General features: G+C 34.2%; 1 protein-coding gene across 3 annotated transcripts in view; it reads left to right on the forward strand.

The window, feature by feature from the left end:
* The window catches only part of FSTL5 (follistatin like 5), a 766,041-nt gene that overhangs the window by 134,023 nt on the left and 615,321 nt on the right, over positions 1-16,697 (forward strand). The gene's annotated exons all lie outside the window — the stretch shown is intronic.

Below are 16,697 nucleotides of genomic sequence, written 5' to 3' on the forward strand. Positions count from 1 at the left end.
TTATTTTATACGTGAAATTATTACACTTATTTATCCTCAAAGCACTCATATTAACTCAAAGTTTCATACTTTTGTGTTACAAAGGGGAATTTCTATTCCAAGATGTGCTGTATGATGTGCATTTAAATGGTATGTGCATTTTAAGCATATTGAGTACACATCTTCCTTCTCGTGAAGGGTCCCAGTGTTTCAAGTTAAACTTAAATCATATTTATAATTCTGTTATAGTTGAAATAAGTTTAGTATAGCTTTCTTCTTGATACCTTATTGTCTTGGGATATATAAATCCTATCATCTGAAGTAGTAGAAATTATATTTTTTCAACTAGTGCCTAGTAACATGTTTTCTTTTATAATGTAATAAAATTTCAAGATGATGTTTGCCACTTCTTTAACTGTTATTGGCTGACACATGGTTCAGAACTCTCACATTATGGCTTGTAGGCTACTGAGTTGTAAGTAAACCAGAGACATACTGTTTTGTTGGGACCTGTTGCCTAACTCTACTTAGAACTCAATATTTTTCTTGACTATTAATGGGAATCATCTTGAAATGCTTTTTTTTTACTGGAAATTACAAATGGCATGAAAATGTCTTTAAAGTTTAATATTAAGAAAAAATAATTGAATAAAACAAATAGTTTACATATTGATAGATGAAAAAAATTCTAAAAATCAAATATTGTACATATTTTGGTAACTATTGAAATGTGAGTTATGTTCTCTTGACGTTAGTAATCAATTGTAACATCTAATTCCCTAGACTTCCTGACTAATTGGTATTCTTATTCATTAGGACATGTTTATTATATAGTCAGGAATATATGCAGGGGAAGTCTTTAACCTTTTAATTTTCTGCATTCTGTACTTATTCTTGCTTATGACAAAAATTCCATCCTCATTATACCAGTGACCTGAAATGACATAAATTCACAAAGCAGTCCAGTGAAAATCAATCAGTCTTTCCTCTGTGTACATGGAAATATATATTGAAATGTTCGGAAACTTGCAACTCTAACCCTGATTAATTATTTGATACACATGCTCTTATTCTAATAGTATTTTGAAATACCATATGATCCAATATGTACATATTCTAAAATTATATGGAATTCAATTGACAAAATGAATTTGGGTTCAATAGTATACCATTGGATTCTCAATTGATTTCCACATTTAGATTGCCTATGTTGTCAAATGAATTAGAGCTTAAGCTCTAGTTAGTACACAGTTTTGAGGTTTACAATTATGTAAGATATCCTTTCTTAACATTCCATTGACAAGGATAGCAGGATCATCATATTAACAGGTGTAAAAGAATGATCGACTCTTTGGGAAGCCATATTTCACACTGCTCTTCAGTGACATTACAAATACATTAGGATAGGATATATTATGTGTTTAAAATTCATTAAGAATTTGAGGGGTGCCTGGGTGGCTCAGTCAGTTAAACGTTCCCCTCTTGATTTTGGCCCAGGTCATGATGTCATGGTTGGTGAGACCAAGCCCCACATTGGGCTCTGTGCTGACAGTGCGAAGCTTGCTTTGATTCTCTCTCTCTCCCCTTTCCCCATTTGTGCTGTCTCTGTCTCTCAAGATAAATAAACTTAAAAAAATCCGTTAGGAAATTGATAAATATTGTTAGGAAATAATTTCCTTTGAAGAATAGTTCATTACAATACAAGGAGCATAAATCAGTTGTCCTCTGCCAATATTTCTCAGGGGAGTATTTTAATTTGTGATTTGCTTATTCATTTATATTTAAGAGCCTCTCTCTAGACTTCTCAGTGATAAAACAGTAACTGTTTGTGACAAAAAAATTAAATGATTCTTCCTTTACAAAAAGCATAAAACTTCTGTCAACTTAATTGAGCTTTGAATTTTCCAAAAATAATTTAAAATACTTACTACAATCAGAAGGACAATGGGGCGCCTGGGTGGCGCAGTCGGTTAAGCGTCCGACTTCAGCCAGGTCACGATCTCGCGGTCCGTGAGTTCGAGCCCCGCGTCAGGCTCTGGGCTGATGGCTCAGAGCCTGAAGCGTGTTTCCAATTCTGTGTCTCCCTCTCTCTCTGCCCCTCCCCCGTTCATGCTCTGTCTCTCTCTGTCCCAAAAATAAATAAACGTTGAAAAAAAAAATTGGACAATGCTATTATTAAAAACACTTATATCTTGAAACTCCATAAATCTCCATAGGTTCTATATGGCAAGTATTATGTCATAGATATTTGACTATGAGAGAAATGTAAGCTGCACAATTGTTCTCCCTAGATACACACATTCGTACATGTAGTGAACAATAAAGACAGTGTTATGTTAAGACCATACCTAATGAAATTTAAGGTGTGTGTTTGGGGGTGCTTGGGTGGCTCATTCGGTTAAGTGTCTGACTCTTGGTTTCGGTTCAGGTTTGTGGATTCAACCCCATATCACACTCCGTGTTGACAGCACAGGGCCTACTTGGGATTCTCTCCCTCTCCCTTTCTCTCTGCCCCTCCCCTGCTTGGGCTTTCTCTCTCTCAAAATAAATAAATAGACTTAAAAAAAAAAAAGGTGTATGTTTGGGACAATAAATACTATGGAACCTGTAGTCTTTACACACAAGCACATACACACACACAAGTCATACATGCTGTTTACTTTTATGCAACTATGTATTCAGATTCTTTTATTTCCTACAGCACAAAATTGCCAGTCCAGAGCACTGAAATGATGTGATACGTACAGGGGTGGAGATATATATACACACACACACACACACACACACACACATATATATATATATATATATCCATCCATATATAGATATCCATATATAGTATATATATACACATACATATATACTTATATATATAATATATATAATTTATCTCTATATATTATATACATACATATACATTATATATGCATGTAATATTGAATTGGAATGCTAATAAACTTCTAATCTGGGTTGCCTGAATATTCAGAGCTCTTTTCACTAGAATAATCTCACAGAGTCACTGAGGTTAGCTCACTTCCTTAATATCAGGTAACTAGTCAGAAACAGTTATTGGATATGGATAGACCTTCAAATTTGTATTCCTGAAAGACACTGGACACATTACATTAATAAATGAAAATATTATGTAAAACTGAAAGATGGGAATTCATATACACGAGACCTTCATGAGACTCTTTGTCTAATTGTTGGATGTCTTTATGCTTAGAAAATAAAATATAGCCATACAATAAGTAATGCCTGAAATGGAGACTGTTACCATTATATGAAATTCAGAGTTGCTATATTTTTAATCAATTACAATATAATACATAATGAATGCTAGGTATTTTGGTATTCAGTGTAGAAAGCTATTGCTGAGAAAAATAATTGCAAATTTTATGAAAACTGTGTTTTTTTTTGTCTATCATATCCAAGTTATAATCCTTCAGAAGTTTAAGTATCTAAAAGACAAGAAAACTCAGGTCTAGAAAATGTTAACCAAATGATTATTTTATTTGTTTTTGGCAAAACTATAATGTTGGATAAACTCTAGACAAGTGTACTTATGGAAGACTTGTGATAATAATTATTTAAAAAATAAATGTAAAAATATGTAAAGGAGCAATAATTTTTTTCTATATACGTAGTCATACCTCATTTTATTATACTTCACTTTGCACTTCACAAGATACTGTCTTGTCTTTTTTTTCTTTTTACAAATTAAAATGTATAGCAAGCCAGTGTTGAGCAAATCTTTTGGCATCGTTTTTCCAACAGCATTTTCTCACTGTGTGTCACATTTTGGTAATTTTTACAATATGTCAAACTTTTTTGTGCTTATTATATTTGTTATGGTGATCTGCAATCAGTTATTACAACCTATTGAAAGCTCAGATGATGGTAAGCACCTTTGAGTAACAAACTATTCTTTAATTAAGATACATACATTGCTTTTTCAGACATGCTATTGCACAGTTAATATACTACAGTATAGTGTAACATAACTTTTGAATGAACTGGGGAATTAAAAAATTAATTTGACTCACTTTATTGGGGGTATTTATTTGCTTTATTGCAGGTGGTCTGGAATCTAACCCCCAATATCTCTGAGGTGTGCTTGCCATTTTACAATATAGCAATTGCATTAATTAAAAATTGTATTTTGCTCTATTTATTTTATTAAAAATTCACTTTTGAAATTAATTGGGGGAAAACATATTCTCATAAATGATTATTAATTACCTTGTTGCAAAATATCAATGTCATATATGCACTACTTTCTAGTGTATGATTGATTAGCATGCCTTAAATTACTAATATAAGCATCTCATTTATTTCTATGCATTTCACTTTAAACCTAACATAACAATAGGAGTATAAATGGATTGTTGAATAACAGATCAATTAAAAATTTAATTTCCAGTTTTTATGAGCACATTGCCATACTTTTCTAATTCATTAGATGACATCTGTTCCATTTATGATTTTTTACTATGAAAAAAACTTGGTCAAAATTCTTTATATGAATGGTGTTTTGTTGTAAGGTGAGTTTTGAAATAAAAATAATAATACATAGATGTAAATTCTAGAAGCCATATACATAACTTCCAAACTGACAAACTGAAATAGCAATTTCAGTTCCAATGTATAACTCCATCGAAGAAAAAACAAATTTACAGGTGTATATTCACTATAAATAATCTAAAAGATGCCCCCAAATACCTTACTAAATAACTTTCAAGTACTATAGATTTCACTAAAAGTAAAAATTCCTTTCAGGGAATTAAGGTAATGCTCATTATCCAGTCTTTAAAAAATTCACTTGACCAACTTGGAATAATTTTAAATGATCTCCGTGCATTTCCTTCTGCCATAACAATCAAGAAGACAAACCTTCTTCACTACATAATGATGTTATTATCATCAACCAAAAGATATTTCAAAAAGCGTCTGATTCTATTTCTCATTTATGCCATGAATGGCTCAATTTGTATTATGCCAAACACATCGCCCCTTTCCCCTTTTGCACACAGTCTCTAGTTTTCAAAAGGATAACAATAAATCATATTGTCCAATAGATGATTTATTTTGATTTCAAGGTGATTAATTTTGCCACTCATTTTGTCCACCAGGAGGCAGTACTAACTAAAAGAAATCAAGGCATAATCCCTTTTTTGATGCTGGAAAAACACCCAGAACAACTGGATTTCTATTTTTTTTAAATAAAGAATAATTTAATGATGCATGTAATATCAAATTAATATTGTTCAGGTTTTTCTTTACAGAACCCAATAGTTTGTATACCTGTACAGTAACATCTCAACATTGATCTTTCCTTCAATCACAAACTCAAAACATCTTTTTAAAAAACCGTTTATTTATTTTTAAGAGAGAGGGAGCATGAGCAGGGGAGAGGCAGAGAGATAGGGAGAGAGAAAATCCCAAGCAGACACCGTGCTCAGCAAGCCTGACACGGAGCTTGATCTCAAGAACCACAAGATGGTGACCTGCACTCAAATCAAGAGTCTGATGCTTGACCGACTGAGCCACCCAAGCACCCCCAAAAATATATTTATTCTAGATTTTAGCAGAGCTAAATTTCCCTGAGGTTTTTTTTTTAATTCTGTAGTCTGAACAGTTGAATGGCATGTTTCAAGAAAAGTGAAGTATTACTAACCAAAATGCATTGATTTAACTTGACTTCATTTATTTAACTTGATAAATCACTTCACTCAATTACAATGGTTAGCCTTTGTGACAGAGTAGTTTTTGAAATGGCTATGAACATTAATTTTGGGGGGAGAGTAAATCCTTATTTTATCTGCCAATGAAAAATTACATGGTCTATCAGTTTCCCTTTATATTTTATGTCCTCAGGTTCTTTAACATGAAATTTGACTCTATTAAAAAGGCTATATTTGATAAGGATTTTAAAATGTGTATTTCTTCCTTCTTCCCATTTAATGAAATAATATTTCAGTATTTTGTAATTATTTCATGTTTTTAAATTCTGAAGGATAGAAATTTTATATAAAAATGAGTTGTTACTTTATGATATACTCAGTGACTTCTATGAGGAGAAGTAGACATACATTTCTTTGTCTAACTATAATAGATTAATTAATTTAGAGTTTTACCTAATATGTTAAAAGCAAACGATTATAAGATACATTTGATAGTCTTAATTCATTAAATGGGTAATTTTTTTTCAACTACTTCGATAATTAGATATAAAATAAACGTTTTTATTGGCAAATGCGTGTCATCTTACTAGAATTAATATCGTTTCTTAAATTCTTACTACATGGAATCCTTATCCATTGGATACTGGAAAATAAGGGAAAACTTTGGTCAAATATGCGTTGTGATACTGCAAAATTTTTACATAATCCTTTAGTGATGCTTATGTTGCTTCATTAAGCATTTTCATTGTATTTGATCAAGGATCCATTTTTCCCCATCACTCACCTTTTGAGAAAATAAGTCATACAGAGAAAGATACCATATGTTTTCACTCCTATGTGGATCCTGAGAAACTTAACAGAAGACCATGGGGGAGGGGAAGGAAAAAAAAAAAAGGTTAGAGAGGGAGGGAGCCAAAACATAAGAGACTCTTAAAAACTGAGAACAAACTGAGGGTTAATGGGGGGGTGGGAGGGAGGGAAGGGTGGATGAGAGGCATTGAGGAGGGCACCTGTTAGGCTGAGCACTGGGTGTTGTATGGAAACCAATTTGACAATAAATTTCGTATTTAAAAAAAAAGAAAGATATTTTAACTCAGAGCACTAGAATTACAAGAACTGCATTCTGAAAACGACTGATTTTTTATAACACTTTTTAAGATACATCACAGGGTTTAGACTCAGCATAGTTAGGATCAGTTATTTAATACCCACTTTGAATTTTGTGTTCATCTGTAACATCAATATAACATATCACAAAGTGCTCTTTTAAGGATTAAATGAGGTAAATTATATGACTTTTGAGTAGAATGAAAAGCTCTTGTTTTATGTGAGTTCCTATTTGAATATGTTTAAAAATTGTTATTATTTTGTAATACATTGGTGGTAGAAACATATTTATGAAAAAAAGTTTTAATTTCATAAAGTGTTAAGATGTCAGGACATGTTGATTTTACTTTGCTTCATTATTTTACATAATCTAAATTATAATCCAAATACTTTCCAAACTTGAATATATTTGACCTACTGATATTAAATAGCCTTTAGGTGTCCTGTCATATTTATTCTTAGAAGAAAAAAAAAAGCACAGTTCAGTGGACAATGATTTGAACATAAACGAATATAGGAGATGTATTCTTTTTGAGGGGGGAAGTAGAGAGAATACTCTGAGAGTATGAACTTGATGTTGTAATGTCTTATATTCAAATATGAAGAAATTTATGAGAAACTTAAAACAAGAAAACCAAACCTAATTTAACGTATTGAATATAAGTTAACAACTACGACAGTTAAAAATACTGTAGGGGCGCCTGGGTGGTTCAGTCAGTTAAGCGTTAGAATTCAGCACAGGTCATGATCTCAGTCTGTGAGTTCGAGCCCCATGTCAGGCTCTGTGCTGACAGCTCGGAGCCTGGAGCTGCTTCAGATTCTGTGTCTCCCTCTCTCTCTGCCCCTCATGGTCGAGGGGCATATGATTATGTGATATATAACATGATGTGTAATGTATTATGTAAATAACATAACTAATACAATCACAATATTGGGTGATCATCAATGTGATTTATTTTCTGTTTGTGTATTTTTGTTGTGTCTGTTGTACAGGCTTAAAAGGAGAGCTGATATATATCAATCTCTTACCATGTAGCACACATCTATTTATTTATTTTATTTCTCCAGCTTATTATATCTGTGAGAAAGCTCTGAGAAATAGGTATCATTTTGTATGTAAGGAATAGGAATCTTGAAGGTTAAGTAACTCATCGAATCATATACAGCTAATAAATGCTTAATTTAAAGTAATTAAATTAATTACTGTAATTCCTGATGCATGTGTAATACAGTGAAATTTTCTATTTTTGGATAAATCTATTGAGAATATGGTCATTGTTTGCAAATACATAGTAACAAATATAAAGTACATTGTTGCAAGATGGAAAGGCCTGTGCCCTCAAAAATTGAATAAATAGGTTAATTATTTAAATATCAGTTTCCATATGAAAAATTCATGTTTCATAGCCAATAAAAAAGTGCACAGGTTGAAGAAATTAAATGGGAGAAAAACTTAAACCCTTGCCCCCCAAAAAAGAATTTCATTGTCCTATGATTTAAACAAGTGAAAGATTAATTTTACTTATTTCAATATTAATTATAAACTTAAACAGAAAATTAAAACATTAAAATCCCTCTTATGAGAGGCCTGATAAAGCAATTATCAGTTGGTTCAATCAGCAAAGGGTACATGATAAATATGTGCTGAAAAAGCATAATTTTTATGTGAAATGCTTTTTCTGGGTTTGTTGTTGTTGCTGCTATTGTTTGAAGAGTAACTTTATTCTCTTCTGCTATTTAAATAGAATCAAATCATAATGCCTTGTGATTAAGTCACACTACATAGATGGAAACCTGACTTTGACATTCACTAGCCATGTAACTATAGGCAAATTAGCACATTAATTTGGGCCTTATTTTTCTCTTCCCTAATGAGGATCAATCAAGAGCACCTATTTAATTTGGTGGATGTGAGGATTAACTATGATTACATATAGAAGTGTTTGGAGTAGTTTTAGCACATAGGAAATACTTTATAACTGTTAGCTTAAATACCATTTTAAATTATTGAATGAATTGACATAAGTAAGATGTGGGGAATTGTTCAATACCTATACCATGTGTTATCTTGACTAGGAGTGGAAAGAATCTATAATAAGGAAAATGATCCCTTTCAACATTCGGATTATTCACAACAGTAAACTTAATCATCAATTTTTCTAAGTATTGGATTTAATTTTGATGAAATATATTTTTTTAACAACTTAAGTTGTTAGTTTTATCTATACTATGAGTTTATGCCTATGACTTGTGTCCCATGACCCTTATTAATCAAGAGATGAATGTTCAGTATTATTTATTCAAATCGAAAGAACAAAGTATAAGTCATATTTTTTTTCCTTTTCTCTATAAATTTTCTCATTTATAATTTGGAGATTTTTATAAGCTTTTTTTGTGAAGGACAAATAAGATAATTAATGTAATAATATATAAAAAGTACTCAGCACATTGTCTGAAATCTCAAAGGTATTCAATTAATATTAGTTAAATCTGTATCAAATTTCAGTTTATGAATATATGTAGATATTTGTATATGTACTAGTAAAGAGTTCAATTATATATAGTATTAAATCTATATAATTCACAATAATTTCAGTAAGTTCACATAAAAGTGAAATTTGTTTAAAATAAACTTGTATAGTTTTATACATATATACTTATATATGTCGAGTAATAAAATTAAGTCACTTTCTGCCTTTTGGAGAAGCTACTCTATATTATAACACTCACGTGCACACACACACACACACACACACACACACACACATACACAACCACTTTCTTTATGGTTAAAATCAGTACTTATCTAGTTCTTGTGTCTCTATTGAAACATTGGAGGTTCATTCTTCATAAAAGTTATTCAGAAAATATTTATGAATAAATGATGAATGAGCTAGAAGCTATATTCAGTTACAAAATGTCACTATACTTTCATATGAGAGCATCTCATGCAATCCATGATGAATTATTTAGAATATTTCTAATTATAAATGTGATACATTATTTTTTCTCAAAATTAATTACTTTCCCAGGTGTTTTTCATTAAACAATAGCAAGTATATTACATTTTCAGTTATCTTTTTCGTGTATGATCTAGACAAACAATATGTCAGAGTCTATTATTAGCTTTTTACATTTATTGTCATACATAGAATTTTCATTTTATTTCAAGTGTTGAGGTTTGCAAATGTGGAAGCAAACATTTTCGACAAGAATTATTTATTTATTTATTTATTTATTTATTTATTTGTGTATTATTTTTTTTTAATATGAAATTTATTGTCAAATTGGTTTTCATACAACACCCGGTACTCATCCCAACAGGTGCCCTCCTCAATGCCCATCACCCACTTTCCCCTCCCTCACACCCCCCGTCAACCCTCAGTTTGGTCTCAGTTTTTAAGAGTCTCTTATGGTTTGGCTCCCTCCCTCTCTTTTTTTTTTTTTTTCCTTCCCCTCCCCCATGGTCTTCTTTTAAGTTTCTCAGGATCCACATAAGAGTGAAAACATATGGTATCTGTCTTTCAACAAGAATTTTAAAAACATGAATTGGTATGTATGGCCTGGTATGTTTAGCTAGATTTTTAATGAGTAACGTGTATAAATTGTGATTAGTTTAAACTTTTTATTTTATAGTAAGACTTAGAGATAATATGTATATTACCAAAATGTAAATTTTCCCAGTTGAGGGAAAATATGTACCATATCATTAAAAAATTCAAAATTTCAGATGCATAGAGAAAAAGCTTTCTTCACAGCTGGCTCACAAAGTCAAATTTGCAGGCCAAAAATAGTTTGTAATAACATCAAAGGACTCTTGAAAAAACAATAGAAAGTTGTTTAACTGTTTGATTAGGATAAATGTTTGTATATATTACTGCAGCAATGCAAAAAATAACATGAGCAATTTAGATTTAAACAGATTATTTACTTATTTTCATGTTTCATTATTAAAGATACTATTCGCTATGGAATTGGTGGGGATAGCGAAAAAGACAGATCTATCTACACTGAAACAATAAAAAGGAAAATATTGAACTCCTCAATATGAAGTATTAACACTGGAGCCTTTGAAGAACAGGAATGGGGTCTGAGCTTATGTAGAATATTTTCTCAAGTTTTCTGAAAATCAAAAAGGAACAGTGAGTTAGAAGATGGCATTGATCTATTTTTTATTTTTTTATTTAAAGTAATGTAAAACTACTGACACAAGACACACAGAAATACATAAAAAGCTATAGTAATCTTACTTTAGTATCAACAATAGTGAGGTTAAAAATTATCTAGATTGCATTTATGTTTTCCATTATGTACTAAAATATTTCAGTAAGGGCATCTTACAATTATTTAAGATTTATTTTTCTCAGTAGGCTTCAAAATAATAAAACAATTACCTACAAATAAAACGATTATCAAACCACTGTCACCAATTAATACAATGTTAGGTATCAATAGGATTTTTGGAAATTAATGGAAAACAATATTCTAATAACAAAAACCTAAGATGTTTGACTCAACCTATACTAACTTGCATTGTCTTGCTTAATTCATGTTTTAAATAGGCCCAACTCTAAAATTTGTGGAGACTGGAGCAAGAGTACAAATAAAACACTCCCCTACCTACTCCCACACCTTAGTTTGCTCTCTCCTTCTGTTATACATAATTGCATGCCCTTTTTTATTATTTTCCTTCTTTGGAAAATTTTAATTTTTTAAATGTTTGTTTATTTTTTTGAGAGAGAGAGAGAGAGACAGAGCAGGAATGGGGAGGGGCAGAGAGAGAGGGAGACACAGCATCCGAAGCAGGCTCCATGCTCCAAGCTGTCAGCACAGAGCCCAACATGGGGCTCGAACCCATGAACTGTGAGATCATGACCTGAGCCAAAGTCAGATGTTTAACCAACTGAGCCACCCTGGTGCTCCTCCTCTTGGGAAAATTTAAAAAGCAAAAATATGCCCTGAGAAGTGACTTATGCAGGTCCAGGAAGCAGACTCAGAGTTATTGTTAGGGAATCCTGGGGTCCAATCACCTCAAATAAGGCCTGGAAGAGAACAAGATACAGACTTGGGCATAACCCCAAGAACTGATTGCCTTGCCAAGAAAGGAACAACCAAAGCAAGGAGCTCAAGACAGGAACCCACTGCCTGGTCCCAATTGGTGATGCTGGAAGAGGTGTAATGAACTGGAAAATACCACTTACAAAGGGTACAATAGGTAGGGAAATCTGCGTTAGGGGAAGTTTAGAAAAGGAAACTGCATTTGAAACAACAATGGCTTACATGGGTTAAAACCACATTTTGAAAAACTTGAGTTTGATGACCTAGTCATTAAATCTTTGTACATTAGGAAAAAGTGCTATCCACTGTTGTTTCACTCTCTAAACTATTTTACTGTTCTTGCTGACCCCATCCTCTGCTGATTGTGTTAGGCTGACTTAGTGAGTGGTCTGCTGGAAGTATGAAGATAAGTTAATTAATTTAAAAATGCTCAAAATCCTGTGCCTGATGGTGTTGGTGCCCTAAGCTTAGCCCGCTTTAAACTGCTCTTCAAAAGGGCGGTGGAAACTATACACGAGGTCACGATGCCTTCATTGCATATCTGACACAACTTCCTCTTTACATGGTCATCTCTCGAGTAACAGTTATCATTTATAATAATTTTAGTGTGATGTAATAGAATTCAGAAATGTTAAGAGACACTTTATCAGTGAAAAATATGCTCTCACTTTTCTTTAGGGCTCTTAGTATTCAGTGAATGTATCTAAAAATACAAAAACAAAAAAAAAAAGGTCAGGTAGAGATGTTACAAAGAGTTTGGCTATTGTCTGGTCATTCTGGAAAGGACATGCTGGCAGATAATCTACAGGATACAGCATACAGCCCATCTGGCATGTGGTCTGCACCCCACAGGCCCTATGATCTCAGTCACAGCAGGAGCACCCTCACAGGATAACTACACTGTTACCCTGCAAAGACCGACTCCAAGGGAAATTTACTGGAGAATAGGAGCAGAGAGAACTTACATGCTTTCCATTCAGATTGTTTTTAGCTTTACTTTTAAACCATTGGACTAAATTATTAAGCCTATGTTCAATATGCCATGTGGGCATCCCGCTTAGAATTTATCAGGACAGTTACAAGACTTCATGAAATCACAAACCCACCATCAACCAGGGCTACTGATGTATTGATGGTTCATGTAGATTTTGTCTCCAGAAGATGCTGAAATGAGTCAGAAAGAAATAGCTGTAACTCTATGACTATTCCCTCCAAACTGAATGTTCATTCCAATTCTCTTACACTTCCCAACTATGCCCAGCCATGTTGTGAGCTACGTTTCATCCAAAATTTTATATTAAGATTATATAACATTATAAAGATACTCCAAAGAATGCCAAGACCATAGAGATACTCAAATACAATTATAAATCTCATTCTTATTTGAAGCCTGGGGAAGCCGTTAAAGAAATTCAATTGGAAGACTAAATTCCCATGTAAGTTAAATTCCAAAGACTCTAAAGTCCAAAGGAATTAAAACTCAAAAAATCAATTATCTAGCCCCTTTAAATCCAAAGAAAATAGAATTTTTTCTATTTTTCTATCCTGTTCAGCATGAGCCCTAAGGGATGTTGGAGTCTGGCTGTAATGTAGCTTCTTTCAGCATAGCCTGGGCTTCTGTTTTCCACAGTGTTGGTGTGGTTCTTTCACTAACTCAGAAGCTCAATGAGATCAATACCAGGTCTGATGTGCCTCCCTTTTATAAGAGTCCAGAGATTATTACAGTCTGTATTCCTAGCCAGTAAATCTTTTAAAGAAGCTTATTTCTAGAACCCAGGCAAATTCCACTCCGAATTATATTTGCAGAGGCTAGGATTTGGGATTGGCAAAGACCAAAACAGAAGCCTAATGTTATCTGAAGAAATGGAACTAGACCACGAAAATGAGCTTTGTTAGAGCTACTCAGGAAACCATTTCATTCACGCCAGTTGCCCATACCTATGAACTTTGAAAATAATTTCAACCAGAAGAAGACTCTGATCAAGAGGTTAAGGATGGCACAGTGTTTACCATATCTGGGAGAAAAGTAAACTTACAAACGCTCTCTCCTTTCCAGAAAATGGCTGTTGAGACATGATCACCTTCTCTTGAAGTTTGGAAATAACACTTGAAGGTTTTAGCATGTATTAGTTTACATAGCTTTCTTTCTCATCCAGCATTTGAAACATCTTCTAATTTTCTGTCAACTGAATTTCTTTTAAAATCAGAGCCTTTGGAAAGACTTATGTGCTAATGTTTAGTGGGGAGGACATCCCCAGGGACTGAGGAGTAAAGAATAAGAGAGAAAGAGAATGTTGGAGAGCCATAGATGCTCTAGCAAGCTAGCCATCATGCTTCATAACAAGCTGTGTAGTCTCAAAGGACTAAATAGTGAAACTGTATAAGGTACTCTATCTGCAAATAATCCATCATGGGAAAGAAGGAGGAAGAATTTATCTGAACGAACCCATCGACCTCTATTAAAAACTTGTCACTAACTGCCCCATCATTCCAGGTTGTCTATGTGTGTATGCTGAGCTGAATCTTGTGCCTCAGTGTATAGTGCCTAGTGTGGCATGACATATTATTGGACTGAGGGCAGTGGCAATTTGCTCCATGACTAAGAAACAGCTAAGTTGTGGTTTGAGTCATTCAGTCAGAAACTAAATCAACTCCATGTCTGGAGTAAGGAATAGAACTGAATCCAGAATCTTTTCTTTTTCTTTGAGTCTTATGCTTCCAACCCACCAGTGATGCAATGAATGTGGAAACATTAAAAAAATAATAATAATGTTTATTTATTTTTTTATTTTTTAAGTGTTTTTATTTATTTTTGAGACAGAGAGAGACAGAGCATGAGTAGGGGAGGGGCAAAGAGAGAGGGAGACAGAATATGAAGCAGGCTCCAGACGCTGAGCTGTCAGCCCAGCCCGACATGGGGCTCAAACTCACAGACTGTGAGATCATGACCTGAGCTGAAGTCGGATGCTTAACCGACTGAGCCACCCAGGTGCCCCTAATGTTTATTTATTTTTGAGAGAAAGAGAGAGAGAGAGAGAGAGAGAGAGAGAGAGAGAGAGAGATTTATTTTTGAGAGAGGGAGAGGGAGACAGAGTGTGAGCCAGGGAGGCGGAGAGAGAGAGGAAGACACAAAATCTGAAGCAGACTCCAGGCTCTGAGCTGTCAGCACAGAACCCAATGCCGGGCTCAAACTCCTGGACTGTGAAATCATAACCTGAGCTAAAGTCAGACGCATAAATGACTGAGCCACCCAAGTGCCCTGAATGTGGAAACATTTTAGTGACCAAGCCTCCATCCTCCCTTGTGGACCAACATTTATGGAGCCTGGCCACAAGAGGCTCATTGTACTGCCTTGTTACTGTAGAATTGTTCACATCTATGAAAACTGCCCCCCGGGGAATGTTTTACTCCTATTTTGGTTTTAATATCACTCTCAGAAGATTCCTAACTTTAACCTACCATTAATGCTTCAGAGTTTACACTAAGAACACAGTGAGGACAATAGATCTGCCATGAGTGTTTTGAGTGCTTTAGATCTTGAGCCTTATATCTAGCTGATGTTTGTGTGTGTGTGTGTGTGTGTGTGTGCGCGCGCGCAATAATGGAAGATAACTTCTATTGTTTTATTTTCCTACTCTTTCTCTTCTCTTTTTAGAAAAGCCATTGGTAACCTGCTTATAGAGTTGGTCTTTTTCTTTTTCTACCATGTAAAAAATAGCTCATTCCTGGATCTTACTGCCTTGCTCCTTTGCCATCTGTATGCTTACATCCAGAGTTTTAAAAAGATTTTAGACCCAGTATCTTGTGAATCTGCCAAATGCATCCATTGCCCAAGCAAATCTTGTGCACCTTCACTTTCTTGGCTTGGATAACCCCACCCGAGGAATATTATCATCTAACCATAGCATGCACTGAATCTATCCATCTGCCTTCCTGTCCTATGCTTCCTTTTTGCTATGCTTTCTTTTATTATCACAGTTTTACAAATTGATCATACATGTTCTCTCGAGGCAAAGAAAATTCCTGGCTAGCTAAGTAAAAGTAACTTCATTACCTAAAATTATTTTATTACTTTTCAAATCTCAGGCATATAGGCTAACTTCATGAATTCAAGCTTGGTTCTTCTGCCATTTCCTCTTTAGCCTTGAATGAAAAATGAAATTTCAAGCACCTGACCTAAGCCTGGCAATAATAATTTAAAATCAGAACCTCTTTAGTACTATGCAGCATGCCTAGAATCCAGCTGCCTTGCAGTATAAAAGTCATTCCCTTGTAGACAAGGCTGCAAAGCACAATGCAAATGACAAATAACTTGTTCTGCTTTTTAAAGTCTAAATGGTAGGAATATGGCAAGATTTGCTTTTCCACACAGCTAAACTTTTACTTCAGTGACGTCTGATGGCTCAGGCCTCTGCAGTCCCCTGGTGGCATCTATTCAGGCACCAATGCCTTCACACATGCACTGAGGGTGCAAGTCAACCTGTCAGACTGCACTCAGAGCCAGGATTCACCAGGATTGTCCCTTTAATAAGCCTATGGGGCTTTTCAGTGTGTTCTGAAATTTTCTGACTGAATACAGTGCGTTTTGATTTCAGATATCCATGTGGCTTCTATGTTGCTTAAATCCAGAATGACTGGTACCTTTCTCCAAGTCAGTGAACCTTTGCTTAAGGCCTTGTGTTTGCAGGCATGTCTTTGTATCTCTTTTAAAAACTGCCCATGGAGGGGCGCCTGGGTGGCTTAGTTGGTTAAGCGTCTGACTTCGGCTCAGATCGTGATCTCATGGTCCATGAGTTCGAACCCCACGTTGGGCTCTGTGCTGACAGCTCAGAGCCTGAAGCCTGTTTCAGATTCTGTGTCTCCCTCTTT

The sequence above is a fragment of the Leopardus geoffroyi genome, chromosome B1 (genome assembly GCF_018350155.1).
Source record: "Leopardus geoffroyi isolate Oge1 chromosome B1, O.geoffroyi_Oge1_pat1.0, whole genome shotgun sequence".
NCBI lineage: Eukaryota > Metazoa > Chordata > Mammalia > Carnivora > Felidae > Leopardus > Leopardus geoffroyi.